General features: G+C 41.3%; 1 protein-coding gene and 1 long non-coding RNA gene across 3 annotated transcripts in view; one reads left to right on the top strand and one right to left on the bottom strand.

The window, feature by feature from the left end:
- ADRA1B (adrenoceptor alpha 1B) overlaps positions 1-13,476 on the bottom strand; it is a 57,965-nt gene that overhangs the window by 30,503 nt on the left and 13,986 nt on the right. The gene's annotated exons all lie outside the window — the stretch shown is intronic.
- LOC117065536 lies at positions 5,209-6,321 on the top strand. Its single transcript, XR_004429959.1, has 2 exons — positions 5,209-5,560; positions 5,917-6,321. It is a non-coding gene; the product is annotated as an uncharacterized LOC117065536 (long non-coding RNA).

Raw genomic sequence — 13,476 nt, forward strand, 5'->3', positions numbered from 1 at the left:
AGAAAGCATTACAAATTATTAATTACATATGTAATAAATGAATACTTTTAAAAATTAAGAACAATTTTTTTGACTACCATCCCTAATTTTATGTCCCTCCTTTATGGGGAACTGTTTTCATTTTTTTGGTGTATTATCTTCCAGTTTTTTTCTATGTATTTCCATATATATACTTATAGAAAATAGAATATTTGGGATTTAAAAAATGTAACATTTCATACTATATGCAATGCTCTGTAACTTGTTTCTCTCCCTAACAATTTGTCTTTTTTACGTGTTTGTAGAGGCGGGGGTCTCACTGTGTTGCCCAGGCTGGTCTGGAACTCCTGGGCTCAAGTGATCCTCCTGCCTTAGCCTCCCAGAGTGGTGGGATTACAAGTGTGGCCAGTCAACAATTTATCTTAAAGATCTTTTAAAATTAGTATCCAGATCAAATTCATTCCTTCTAAATGCTGTATCACAGTCCACTGTATGAATGTGTGAGAGTTTATTTCCTTACCTGCTTATGGATAGACATGTAGGTTGTTTCCCAATTAGAACAGTTTTTTTTTTTTTACAAAAAGTCATAGTGAGCTATATAATTCCCATACCATACATGTATCTTTTTTAAGTATACAATTTAGCAGTTTTTAGTAACTCACAAAGTTGTACACCAACCCCACTATCTAATTACAGAACATTTTCATCACCCCCTAAAGAAACCCAGTACCTGGCCAGGCACAGTGGCTCAAGCCTGTAATCCCAGTACTTTGGGAGGCTGATCACGAAGTCAGGAGATCGAGACCATCCTGGCTAACACGGTGAAACCCCGTCTCTACTAGAAATACAAAAAATTAGCCGGGCGTGGTGGTGGGCGCCCGTAGTCCCAGCTACTCGGGAGGCTGAGGCAGAAGAATGGCGTGAACCTGGGAGACGGAACTTGCAGTGAGCCGAGATCGCGCCACTGCACTCCAGCCTGGGTGAGAGTGAGACTCTGTCTTAAGAAAAAAAAAAAAAAAGAAACCCAGTACCCATTAGCAGTCATCTCATTTCCCCTTCTCAGTCTCTGCGAACACTCGTCTACGTTCTCTCTCGGTGCATTTGCCTATTTTGGACATTTTGTTTTAACAGGATTATATGACAAAATGTGATCTTTTATGTTTGGCTTCTTTAGCGTATCAGTTTCAAGGTTCATCCTTGTTGCAGCATGTATCCGTACTTTGTTCTTTTTTCTTTGGCCAAATAACGTTCCATTGTATGGATATACCACATTTTGCATATCTGTTCTTCAGCAGATGGACATTTGAGTTATTTCCTCCTTTTGGCCATTATGAATAATGCTGCTGTGAACATCTGTGTGCAAGTTTTTGTGTGAGGACATGTTTCCAATTGTCTTCTGTGTAAACTAGGAGTGGGACTACCGGGTCATTAGGCAAGTCTTTGTTTAACTTTTGAGGATCTACCAAACTGTTTTTCGAAGTGGCTGTGCCCTTCTACGTTGCCATAGATGTGAGTTTTTAGAACAAGAACGAGGAAGAACATGTTCATGGGCCAAATGGATGTGTTTATTCTTGAGACATCTCAGCCATATTTGGAGCAAGCTGAAAAACAACCCAGCACTGTTCAGTAGAACTTTCTGTGATGATGAAAACGCTCTAAATCTGTGCTGTCCAATATGGCAGCCACTAGCCACGTGTAGCTGTTTAACACTTGCAAGGAGACTCCTGTGGCCGAGGAACTGCATTTTTAATTTTAATTAATTTAAATATGATCGTACTCATGTGTCCAGTGGCTACAGTATCGGATAGCACAGTACTTATTCTCTCCTGTATGTAAAGACCAACAGAACCCAAAAGGTCACCATAAAGATACTGGAGAAGTGATCCACCTTCTAGTATGTACCTTGCAACTCCAAGTTAGCTCTTGTCACAGACATCACAGAGAAGAAATTCAGAGAAGAAATTAAATCAGAATTGAGAAGGAATTAAACCAGAATTGTACCACATTGAAATTCAGGTAACTCCCAACTTTTGCAGAGTTATGCTTGGAAAGTTGGCATTTCATGTATCTCCTTTTAGCTCACTGGTTTAAATAACTGTCTTTATATTGTTTTGTTTCTTTGTACAAGAGCAATTCATGATCACTACAGAGAAACATGAAAAGAAAATAAAAACTACCACAGATAATTGCTGCTAAAATCTTGGGGGGGTGGTGTATGTTTAAGTGTGTGTATATGCATGTGTGTGTGTATGTGTATGCATGTGTGTGTATGTGTATATATACTGTTAAAGAAAACGTTATTTAATGATCCTTCTTAAAGCACAGTAAAGAAGACTTTATTTAGAACCACTGAGATAGGTATAGGAACTACTGCAATGGGCTTTGCAGTGCAGGAGACAGATTGGGCTCAACTGTGAATACGGAATAAGCAAGTGGGAATTTATGTCCAAGGAGCAGGGTTGGGGGCAGTGGATGGAAAATTACTAAGAGAAAGCATCAGAGGTAAGGGTGATTCTGGCTAATCTGAACTAACAGGGTTCTTGCTGAAGGCAGGCCAGGGTAATCACATGTCAATTGGGGGGATGCTGGAGGATAAGAGGCCTGATCAGATATTAAGAGTGATTAGATATTGAGGTTGATTAGATATCGATGTGGGTGGTTCTTTCTGAACTGATTCACCATGGTTCTTCCTAAAACTGGGTTTTACAAAGAAGTGCACAGATAAGTCTAGAAGAAGATTCAGGAGCTGGACTAAAGTTTGATCAAGCAAGGTCTTTGTCAGTACACACAGAATTCAACTATATTTCGGCTTTGGTAGAAGAGCGGAAGTGACATTGGAATCAATCTTGTTCCTTCCTCACAGTTCCTCTTTACAGTTCTGATCAGATTTCATTCACTTACTGAGTTCTCCCTGTGCCAGGCCCATGCTGGGTAAGACCCAGTCTCCTGGGAGAGATGGACATCAAAAAGCTCAGTGTGACAAGGCTCTGATGGGCATGGAGTGAGGACAGAGAAAGCACAGGAGAGAGAGTAGCCGCTGCCTGGGGAATCGTGGAAGACAGCAAAGGAGATGTTACATTTGAGCTGGAGGAATTAACTGTGCAGAGGAGAGAAGGAAGGGTGTTACAGGCAGAGGGAATTGCACTGGCAAAGGCTTGGGGCACGACAGAGCCAGGTGTGTTCTGGGAAGGGAGACTGCTCCTGTGTGGCTGGAGGAGCAGTAGCAGGGGCCACGTGTGATTGCCTGCCTTACTGTCTTTTAATTCTCTTATCACCCCAGTGAGGTAAGTAAAATGTCATCCCTGTCTTACAGGCAGAAAAAATGGGAGCTGAGAGAAGTTAAGTAACTTGCCTGAGGTTGCACAGCTAGTAAGGGACAGGGCTGAGATTCTGATCTGTTTGAGCACAAAACCCTATCTTGGGAGATGGGATAGGTTAGATTCCAATTGTGATGAGTCTTTTCTGTCACACTCAGAAGTTCAGAAGTCACCCTGGGGTAATTCAGCAGGGTACCAGCTTGAGCGGATCTGTGCTCTAGGAAGATCTTTGTGGCAGCAAAGCAAGGACAGTTTGTAAGCAGGTCAGCAATTTACCTTGGGCTGAACTATCCTCAGTGCATTGCGCACGTACACACGCACACACACACACACACACACCACACACTCTCTCTCTCTCTCTCTCTCTCTCTCTCTCTCCTTCAAAGAAAGGAGCCTCTGAGAATCCAGCACTCTCTGTTTCCCTCTTCCTTCTCAAATGAAAACCAGCAGCTCTGAGTTATATGTTTATTCCAGATCACAGTGGAAGAAGATTAGAGGGGCTGGGGACACTGCCCCTTGCTGAGGGACCTTGGACTAATCGCTTCTCACATGACTTCAGTTTTCTTATCTGTAAAATGAAGTTCTTGACATTTCCACCTTTACATGTCCTTTCCATATTTAAAATTGTCTGATTCCTAAGAGTGGTGGGACCTATTAAGGGATTTCACTCTGGCCGCATACTGTGATTTTTGGAGAGCTATGATAGTTTTGGACTGGCTGCCCCCAAATTTAGATAGAGTCTCTTAGCATTTCCTGCATAAGGCCAGAGACTGGATTTTCTAGGCATTGCTGAGGACTTAAGAGTCTTCTTTGGTTTTCAGGCTAGGCCAACGGCCGCAAATAACCTAATTAGGACCTCGCAAGCAACTTGCCCAGTGAAAACTAATTTAATTAGGGTCTTATTAGTTGTTATAACTACTTTTTAATGAAGCTTTATTACATTCAACTACGCAAATCCTAAGCAATTGTTTTAAATGCTGGCAAATGACCCATTAGTCTTTGATTTCACTTCTGTTTTTGCGTTGTTCACATCTATCCTGAGATTCAGATGCCTGTAGTTCATTTTTCCTCTTTGAAGCCAGGTGCAGCCTTGAAGGCATTTTTCTGTTCTAGTCTCATTACCCATTCTCTGGGATTCCCCATCCACTTACGCTAGTGATATGATATTGGAGTGACATGTGGGGTGGAGAAAGGCTGGGAAATCTCTTCCCAGTGGTCTTCCATATTCCCTAACGTTTCCATCATTAATCACTCCATGGTTGGAAGACTTTGAGGGTAAGGGCCCCTGGTTGAAATGCAGATGTCATTTTGGAGACAAATGCAGAAAACCATTATTATGAATTAACACCTGAGGATTAGCTCATCATATTAGCTAATTGGTCAATACAAGAGACTTCAACAGAATGGATTCTGGATGGAGTAGTTTTGATAGTTGCTGGTGTGTAGAGGAGGATGAAAGAAAACCAAGAATTAATTCGTTTCTACTGTGCAACAGTCACTGGGCTAGGTATGTTCACATATATTATCTCATTTAATTCTTTTAACAACCTTGATATAAATGTATTATTATCACTGATAATAAGAGAAGAAGAGAAGAGTCAGCTTCATGTCACACAGCTAGTAAGAGGAAAAGCCTAGGAGAGCACTGAAGTGTGGGCAGCTTTGGCCTCCAGTGGGACAGTGTCATGACCCTGGGGGTTAACAACTTCAGAGGATTGCCTGAGGCCAGGCGAGCCCCAGGACCAGTGACTGAGGGTCACTAAAGACAAACTTGACAGGGCTCACAACTTGGCCTGAGCAGTGCTGATCTCTTTGTGTTCTGTTTTTTTTCATCCTCAGTGGGCAGTGTGATGTCACAGTATGATGTCATCATTAAGAGACTAGGATCTGGGCTAGGCATGGTGGCTCACACCTGTAATCCCAGCACTTTGGGAGGCTGAGGCGGGAGGATCATGAGGTCAGGAGTTCGAGATCAGCTTGGCCAGCACGGTGAAACCCTGTCTCTACTAAAATACAAAAAATTAACCGGGCACGTGGCGTGCGCCTGTAGTCCCAGGTACGTGGGAGGCTGAGGCAGGAGAATTGCTTGAACCCGGCAGGCAGAGGTTGCAGTGAACCGAGATCACATCATTGCACTCCAGCCTGAGTGACATGGCGAGACTCCCAAGACTCCATCTCAAAAAAAAAAAAAAAAAAAAAAAGAGGCTAGGATCTGGCAGGAGGCACACTGAGATTCACATCCTGGTTCCAGCCTTTTTGTGCAGGTATGACCCTGGGCCAGTTGTTTAAACTCCCTAAGCTATGGTTTTCTTATCTGGAAAGGAGATAATAGCAACTTCCTCATAGTCTTCTGGAAGTTATAGAATATGTGCCAAGCATCTGACACCAGGCAAGTGCCATGAGCAGGGCTTCCTCCACGTCTGAGCTGGTGTTGGAGTGCTTTGTAGCTACAGTGGGAAAACAGGAAATACACACACAGGGAACGTGGAGACTGTTCTTATTAGGCCGGGGGTTCTTAAACTTAAGTGCGCATCAGTAGTACCCAGAGGGCTTGGGAAAACCCAGACTGCTTGGGGTGCACCTCCAGTTTCTGATTCAGTTGTTCTGGGATGGAGTCTAGGATTTGTCATCTATAACAAGTTTCTGGGTGATGTCAATGCTGCTGGGCTGAGGACCCCACTTGAAGACCTGCTGGTTAAGGCCACTCACAGTGTATGCTCTCTGACAGCACAGGACAGCTCTCTGACAGCTCCAGGACAGAGTGTTCCAAGTCCACCTGAGCCTGGGGTGAGTCAGAGAAGCAGAGCTCTGGCTGTTTTCCTCTTTTCCATTTTCTACCCTGCCTCTGTGGCTTCTTGAGTCCTTGAGAGCCAGTCCTTGTGAACAGGGGCCAAAAATATTCTCTTAATTTTGATGCCTTATTTACTTATTTATAGCCACGCCAGTTCCTGGGCCTGCTTAGGTTGAAGGGATTTTTTTTTTTTTGATGGTTTGAGTAAACTAATTTTGTGGCTAAAAGCACTGATACAATTTGTTTTTCACTGAGAGCAAAGAGAAGTTAGGCTCCAAGTAACAACTTCCAATTAATCTATCAGTCTGAAAGTTTACATTTTTAATAGGCTTATCATTTTGATTTAACAAATGGTATAGACATTGTCAGGCATGCAGAAAAAATAGTGCTTGCTGTCCATCATCCTTTTCATCAAGAAGGCGCAACTCACTGGATACCAGTGAGATAATTTATGTAAAATTGTTTAACATGATGTCTTTCAAAGGACCAATTATAATAATTTATGTTATTGTGTTTACTGAACAAATGTTTATTGAGCCCTTATAAAGTGACAGCATGCTTGACGTCAGATTTTCTCCACTTCAACAGCGATTGACATCTTGGGCTGGGTAATTCTTTGTTGTGGGAGCTGTCCTTTGCATTGTAGGATGTTTAGCAGCATACCTGGCCTCTCCCAGTTAATGCCAGTAGCACCCCCAGTGTGACAATAAAAAATGTCTCCTGACATTGCTAAACATCCCCTGGGGAAAAATTGCTTTTGGTTGAGAACTACCGGTTTACATGAATAATCTTATATTGCATCTTTGCAACACCCAACAAAATTAGCTGTTATTTGTTTTATTTTAGAGATGGGAGAAAAGGGGATCAGAGAGTTGAGCAATTTGCTGAAGGCCACACAGGTAGTCAACAAGCAGGAGTGGAGTTTGAACCCAGGACTGACAATCCAGAGCCTCAGTCTCAATCACTATTCTTGCTTCTTAAGAGTACATATTTAAGAATGTATAGAAGAGGCTAGGTGCGGTGGCTCACACCTGTAATCCCAGCACTTTGGGAGGCTGAGGTCAATGGATCACTTGAGATCAGGAGTTCGAGACCAGCCTGGCCAACATGGCGAAACCCTGTCTCTACTAAAAATACAAAACTTAGCTAGGTGTGGTGGTGCATGCCTGTAATCGCAGCTACTAGGGAGGCTGAGGCCTGAGAATTGCTTGAACCCAGGAGGTGAAGATTGCAGTGATCTGAGATTGCGCCATGGTTCTCCAGTCTGGGTGACACAGTGAGACCCTATCTCAAAAGAAAAAAAAAAATTGTATAGAAGAAAGTCCACCCAATCACAGACATTGTGGTAATTGCCTTTGGGAAGGAGAGAGGTGAATGAGATGAGGGGTGGGGAGCCTTTTAGATATATTTGTAACATTTTTATTTCTTAAAAGAAGATGTATAGCAAATTCAGCAACATGTTAAATTTGGATGGAGGACTCATGGGTGTCCCAAATTACTTCTTGTACTTTTTGGAATGACCGAAATATCACAAATCTAAATATTGAAACAATTTGAAAAAGAGAGAAACATGACCATAGATGTTAGGCAAAGTCATCTGATTTTTTTTGACCATGTGATCATCATACCTGGCACTCTAAAAAAACTTTAGTTTTTTATTATTTTGCCCTTTTTTAACAGAGGATTTTCCCAACTATTCAGTGAGGAGGAACCTGTCTCATTTTTGTTTCCTCAAAACACATAGCCCATTCATAGAATTTGTCATGATCATAATATTAACAGGTACTTAAATATCTCCTCTGAAGTGGATGCCATATTAGAGGCTTCATGTACATTAATAGTTGACGTTTATGAAATATTTACTAGTGTTTGGCACCTAGCTGAGTCCCTTTCATCCATTTCTCATCTATTCCTCACTACAATTCTTTGAGGTTGATGATTTTGGTCTCGTTTTACAGATGAGTTAACTGGGGCTTAGCAAGCTGAGCAGCAGAGCCAGACAGATATGTCAGATTTCAAAGTTCCTGTTCTTTTTTAGTTTTATTTATTATTTTTTTTGAGATGGAGTCTCGCTCTGTTTCCCAGACTGGAGTGCAGTGGTGCAATCTCGGCTTACTGCTACCTCCACCTCCTGGGTTCAGGTGATGAATTCTCCTGCCTCAGCCTCCTGAGTGGCTGGGATTACAGGTGCCTGCCACCACATCCGGCTAATTTTTGTATTTTTAGTAGAGACGTGGTTTCACCGTGTTGGCCAGGCTGGTCTCAAACTCCTGACCTCAAGTGTTCTGCCTGCCTCTGACTCCCAAAGTGTTTGCTAGGAGTATAGGAGTGAGCCACTGCCTGGCCTTCAAGTCCCTATTCTTTCTAGTACAGCAACTGAAGCAGGAGTCATTAAGAGCTAGCAAGGGTGTCTCAGAGAAGAGAAGGTGCCACCCCTCTTCCTCAAGATGAGGGGGTGGGATGACGGTGACAGAGGCAGGTGACAGGAAGTGCTTTCCTGGTCAGATTCTGGGAATCACTTGGTGAGCCCAGGCCTCTGGCTTAGTGGCATTCCCAACGCTGTGGCAAGTGGGTCAAAGTTCACCCAGCCCCTGCCTTGTCCTAGTTGCTGGTTCCAACACCTCTAGATTTAGTAGAGTTTAAAGATAACCCAGCTTCTCCCTCTAGATCAGCAGTTCAAGGGTAGGGTTAAATTATGCCTCTGACTGACCAGGGTCCATTGGTTCCCTCTCAAAAGGCCTCCTTCCCTGGCAGAATCTGCTCAAGCAGCCAGCTCCTTGCTTCTTGAGTGGTGCTCAATTGAATTTTCAGTTCGTGAGTCTGGCGTCTTCCAGGGCCAATCTGAATTTTCCAACTAAAATGTGGTGCATTGGCATGCCCTGATCTAAATATAGGCTGTCTACTGCATTCCCTCGATCCACACAGGCCCCCACGGTGGGGTGGGGGTGAGCTTAGATGACTAGAGGAATCCTTCCTTATTAACTCATCCTTTGAGTGCCTCCAACTGGATTGTTTTCCTGGGGATGGCAACAGCGTTTTCTTTTATTTTGTTATGGTTTTAAATTGGGATGTCAGTCCTGGAGCCTCGAACCACTGATGTGGACTGTGGTGGGCCTGGCAGCCCACCACATGTGAAAGATCAAATCTGTTTATACGTCCTGGCTGACTGCTTTTTTTTCTTAGCTCCTGGATAAAATACACACATTCTGAGGCTGTTGTCTCCTCTGGCTCCTTTGATGGATGGCTATTGCATCCCAAGAGGGCAGCTAGCTAGCCCTGAACTCTGGGAAACTGACACCAAATTAGCTGGAAGGATTTGAAGCTTTCAAGACATCTTATCACCTCAGGAGGAAGTCACGTAGATGCCTGAAACTTCTTGTGCCGCAGGCGGTGAGAAGCTATCAGCATAAAAACTGGCTTCTTCATCAACGTTGAAACATACTTTGTGGATGTGCAAATTGCTACACCCTTTCCAGAGAGAAATTTGACAATATGCATCTGAGGCCTTTCCCGGGAGTCTGCCTTTTGATTTAACCATTCAAAGTAGACTTTATCCCAACAAAATCCTAAAGGGCAAGTGCCCTAAAGATATTAAGGAAAAGAATGTGTGCATCAGAATATTTATCACAGTTAAAAACTGAAAACAAATTGCACATCAAGAGGGAATGGATTATTTTAAACATACGAAAAAATGCTTAACCTCATTCACAAAAATTCCACCTGTCAAGTTGGCAAAGATCCAGAAGTTTGATAACAGCTCTTAGTGAATGTGCGGGCACCCTCAAATGTCAGTTACTGAAATGTAAATTGATATAATCTCTACAGAAGACGATCTGGTAATATTTACAAACATGAAAACATTTACTCAGAATGGTCCACTTACAAGATTTTACAGATATATTTACTCATGTGGAAATTGGTGATGTATAAGAATATTGTTTTGTAGTAACAAAAATTTAAAATAACCTACAATGTCTTTCCATGGAGATCTATCTGAAAAAAAAGAAATACTATGGAGCTACTAAGAATGAAGCTACTTTATTTGGAAATGGAATTTCCATTGAAATTGAAAGAACTTCAAGATACATTGTTCAGTGAAAAAAGCAAAATATAGAATAGTGTTTATGTTATTTCCATTAAAAAGATCATATAAATATATTTCTATATGCATAGAACATATCTGGAAGAATATATAAGAAACTGGTAGTAGTAGTTGCCTCCATGGAGGGGAATTGGATGACTGGGGCTAAGGAAGTGAGAGAGACAGACTTTTCACTCCACATTTGTACCTTGTAAAGTGATACCTTATGTGTGTCTTATCTATTGGTGTAAATGGCTTGTTTACATAACTGGATTGGTTAAATACATTATGATACTTTCTATTATGGAATTCAGTGCAGCATTAAAAAGATGGGAAAGGCTGACCACGGTGACTCATGCTTGTAATCCCAACACTTTGGGAGGCTGAGGCAGGATGATCGCTTGAAGCCAGGAGTTTGAGACCAGCCTGGGCAGCATAGGGAGACCACATCTCAACAGAAGAATTTACAAATTAGCTGGGTGTGGTGGTGCACACCTGTAGTCCCTGCTACTTGGGAGGATGAAGTAGGGGGATATCGCTTGGGTTCAAGAGTTCAAGACTGCAATGAGCTATGATTGTGCCACTGCACTCTAGCCTGGGTGACAGAGTTATACTCTGACTTTAAAAACAAAAAAGAAAAGAAAAAAAGGAAAAACAAAAAAATGAAAAGATTCAGATTCATCGATATGATAAGAAGTCAGTCAGGATGACTTGCTGATTAGTGAAAAAAGCACTGGGTGATCCAGTTTGTGTGAATACACATAACAATACACAGAGAAAATTCTGCAAAGTTGCATAGGCAAATATTAAACATGGTTATATCGATGGTGCTATGGTCTGAATGTTTGTCTCTCCCAAAATTAGTATGTTAAACTTAATCCCCATGCAGTGGTGTTGGTAAGTGGGTCATGTGGAAGGCGAGTAGGTCACCAGGGCAGAACTCTGATGAATGGGATCAGTGTACTTATAAAAGAGGCATTCGAGAGCCTGTTTGCCCCTTCTGCCATGTGAGGACACATAGAAGTCACCATCTATGAGGGGCAGGTCCTCACCAGACACTGAATGTGCCTGCTCCTTGATCTTGGACTTCCCAACCTCCAGAACTGTGAGCAATAAATTCTGTCGTTTATTGTAAATTACCCAGTCTAAGGTATTTTGTTACAGCAGCCTGAATGGACTAAGGCAGGTGATATGATTATGGATGATTTTTCCTTTCTTTTTTATATTTTGCTGTTACGTATAAATTAGTTTTTGCTACCAAGAAAGAGAAAATTGTTCTCATTTTGAAAAGAATAAAAAATCAATAACTTGACAGCATGAATTTGAACTGGGAGAATGAGCAGGGCTGTAACCAGCAGAGGAAAGGGCTGAAGTCATTTCTTTCTGTTTTTTTTTTTTTTTTAGATGGGGTCTTAACACTGTTGCCCAGACTTGAGTGCAGTAGTGTGGTTATGGCTCATTGTACCCTTGACTTCCTGGGCTCAAGGGATCCTCCACACTCAGCCTCCCTAGTAGCTGGGACTACAGGCCCATGCTACCGCATGACGCTAATTTTTATTTTTTATTTGTAGGGATGGGGGTCTTCCAATGTTGCCAATGTTGCCCCTGGGCTCAAGTGATCCTCCCACTTCAGCCTCTCAAAATGCTGGGATTACAGGCATGAGTCACTGCTCCCAGCATGGGCCAAAGCAATTTCTAAGTGTTCCAGATCTGGTAATCACAGAGCAGGAGATATATACATATATATAGACATGTCTATCTCTCTATCTATCTATCTATCTATCTATCTATCTCATATACATGTTAAATTAGATTGAAAATGACTAAGAACAACAATCTCTTTTTTTAGCCATTGATAGTTTTTCTTCTAAAATTTTAAAAATGTTTAGTAGTCCCCACTGTAATTCTATTGAAACCTAATTTGTATTCTATCACATTTTCTTAATTTCATGTTCTTAATCACAAATAGAGTATTTGCTTATTGCAACATGTGAAATAATACAGAGGTTATAAAAAAGCTAACAACCTACTTCTCCTCACTCCATCCTACCCCTTGAGGTAACTAAACTAATAAATAGCTTTTAAAAATTGGGTTAGACATTACTCTATAACTTGCTTTTTTTACTTAGCTATCATGAGCAACCTGCCTAACTAATAGATTAGTAGATGTAGATCTAACCTATTTGTTTTGTTTGTTTGTTTGTTTGTTCGTTTTTGAGACGGAGCCTCACTCTGTCACCCAGGTTGGCATGCAGTGGCGTGATCTCAGCTCACTGCAACTTCTGCCTCCCAGATTCAAGCAATTCTCTGGCTAATTTTTATATTTTTAGTAGAGAAGTTGTTTCGCCATGTTGGCCAAGCTTGTCTGGAACTCCTGACCTCAGGTGATCCGTCTGCCTCAGCCTCCCAAAGTGCTGGGATTACAGGCATGAGCCACTGTGCCCAGCCTAACCTATTTGTTTTAACACCACTGTGCATTTTAGTATATTTAAAATTTTTTATTACACACAATCAAGTTAAACCTAAAATACCAAATCTTCCTTGCCCCAGCCACTACATTTCTAGGAATTTATCCTGAATATGTAGGCACAAACATATATACAAGAGTATTCATTCAACATTGTTTGTAGTAAAAGACCAAAAATAACCTAAATGTCAATCAACTGGGAAATTAATAAGTAAAATAGGACACTTCGTATAATGGATTATTATGCAGCCATGAAAACCAGCAGTAACTCTATGCATTCTGACATAGAACGATGTCTAATATATGCCGTGCTGTTGAATGAAAAATGAAACTTTCACAGAAGTGCTTCTAAAATGACACCATGAATCAAAATAAACAGAGTGAAAACACACATATTCTACATGCAAAAACACTCAAACATACACCTACACATATGGATATGTATGCTTACAAATAAGACTATTTTGGAAAGCATACACAATCTGGTAACAATCTTTACTTCAGGGGAAAAAATACTAGACTGTTGGGTGTGAATATGGGGTAGGTAAGAGCAGAAGAATTTTTTCATTTTTTTTTTTTCTGATTCAAATAAGAATCTATGCATCATTAAAAAATAAACTAGTTGATTTTTAAAAATTGCTACAAGTAATCATGCAAAATAGTTATAAGGCATGATGGCACAGTCCAAGTTCCCTATGGTCCTAAGTCTAAAAACAGGCATTCTTTATAAAACATTGTACAGAAAAAAGGTATAGAAAATCTCATATCCTGAAGTACATCTTTGTAATGTCCCAAGGCAGTGTTCTTATTCTGGAGTTAGAGGGTCCATGAACTCGGGTGA

Source organism: Trachypithecus francoisi, unplaced genomic scaffold (assembly GCF_009764315.1).
Source record: "Trachypithecus francoisi isolate TF-2019V2 unplaced genomic scaffold, Tfra_2.0 Lachesis_group2, whole genome shotgun sequence".
Taxonomy (NCBI): Eukaryota; Metazoa; Chordata; class Mammalia; order Primates; family Cercopithecidae; genus Trachypithecus; species Trachypithecus francoisi.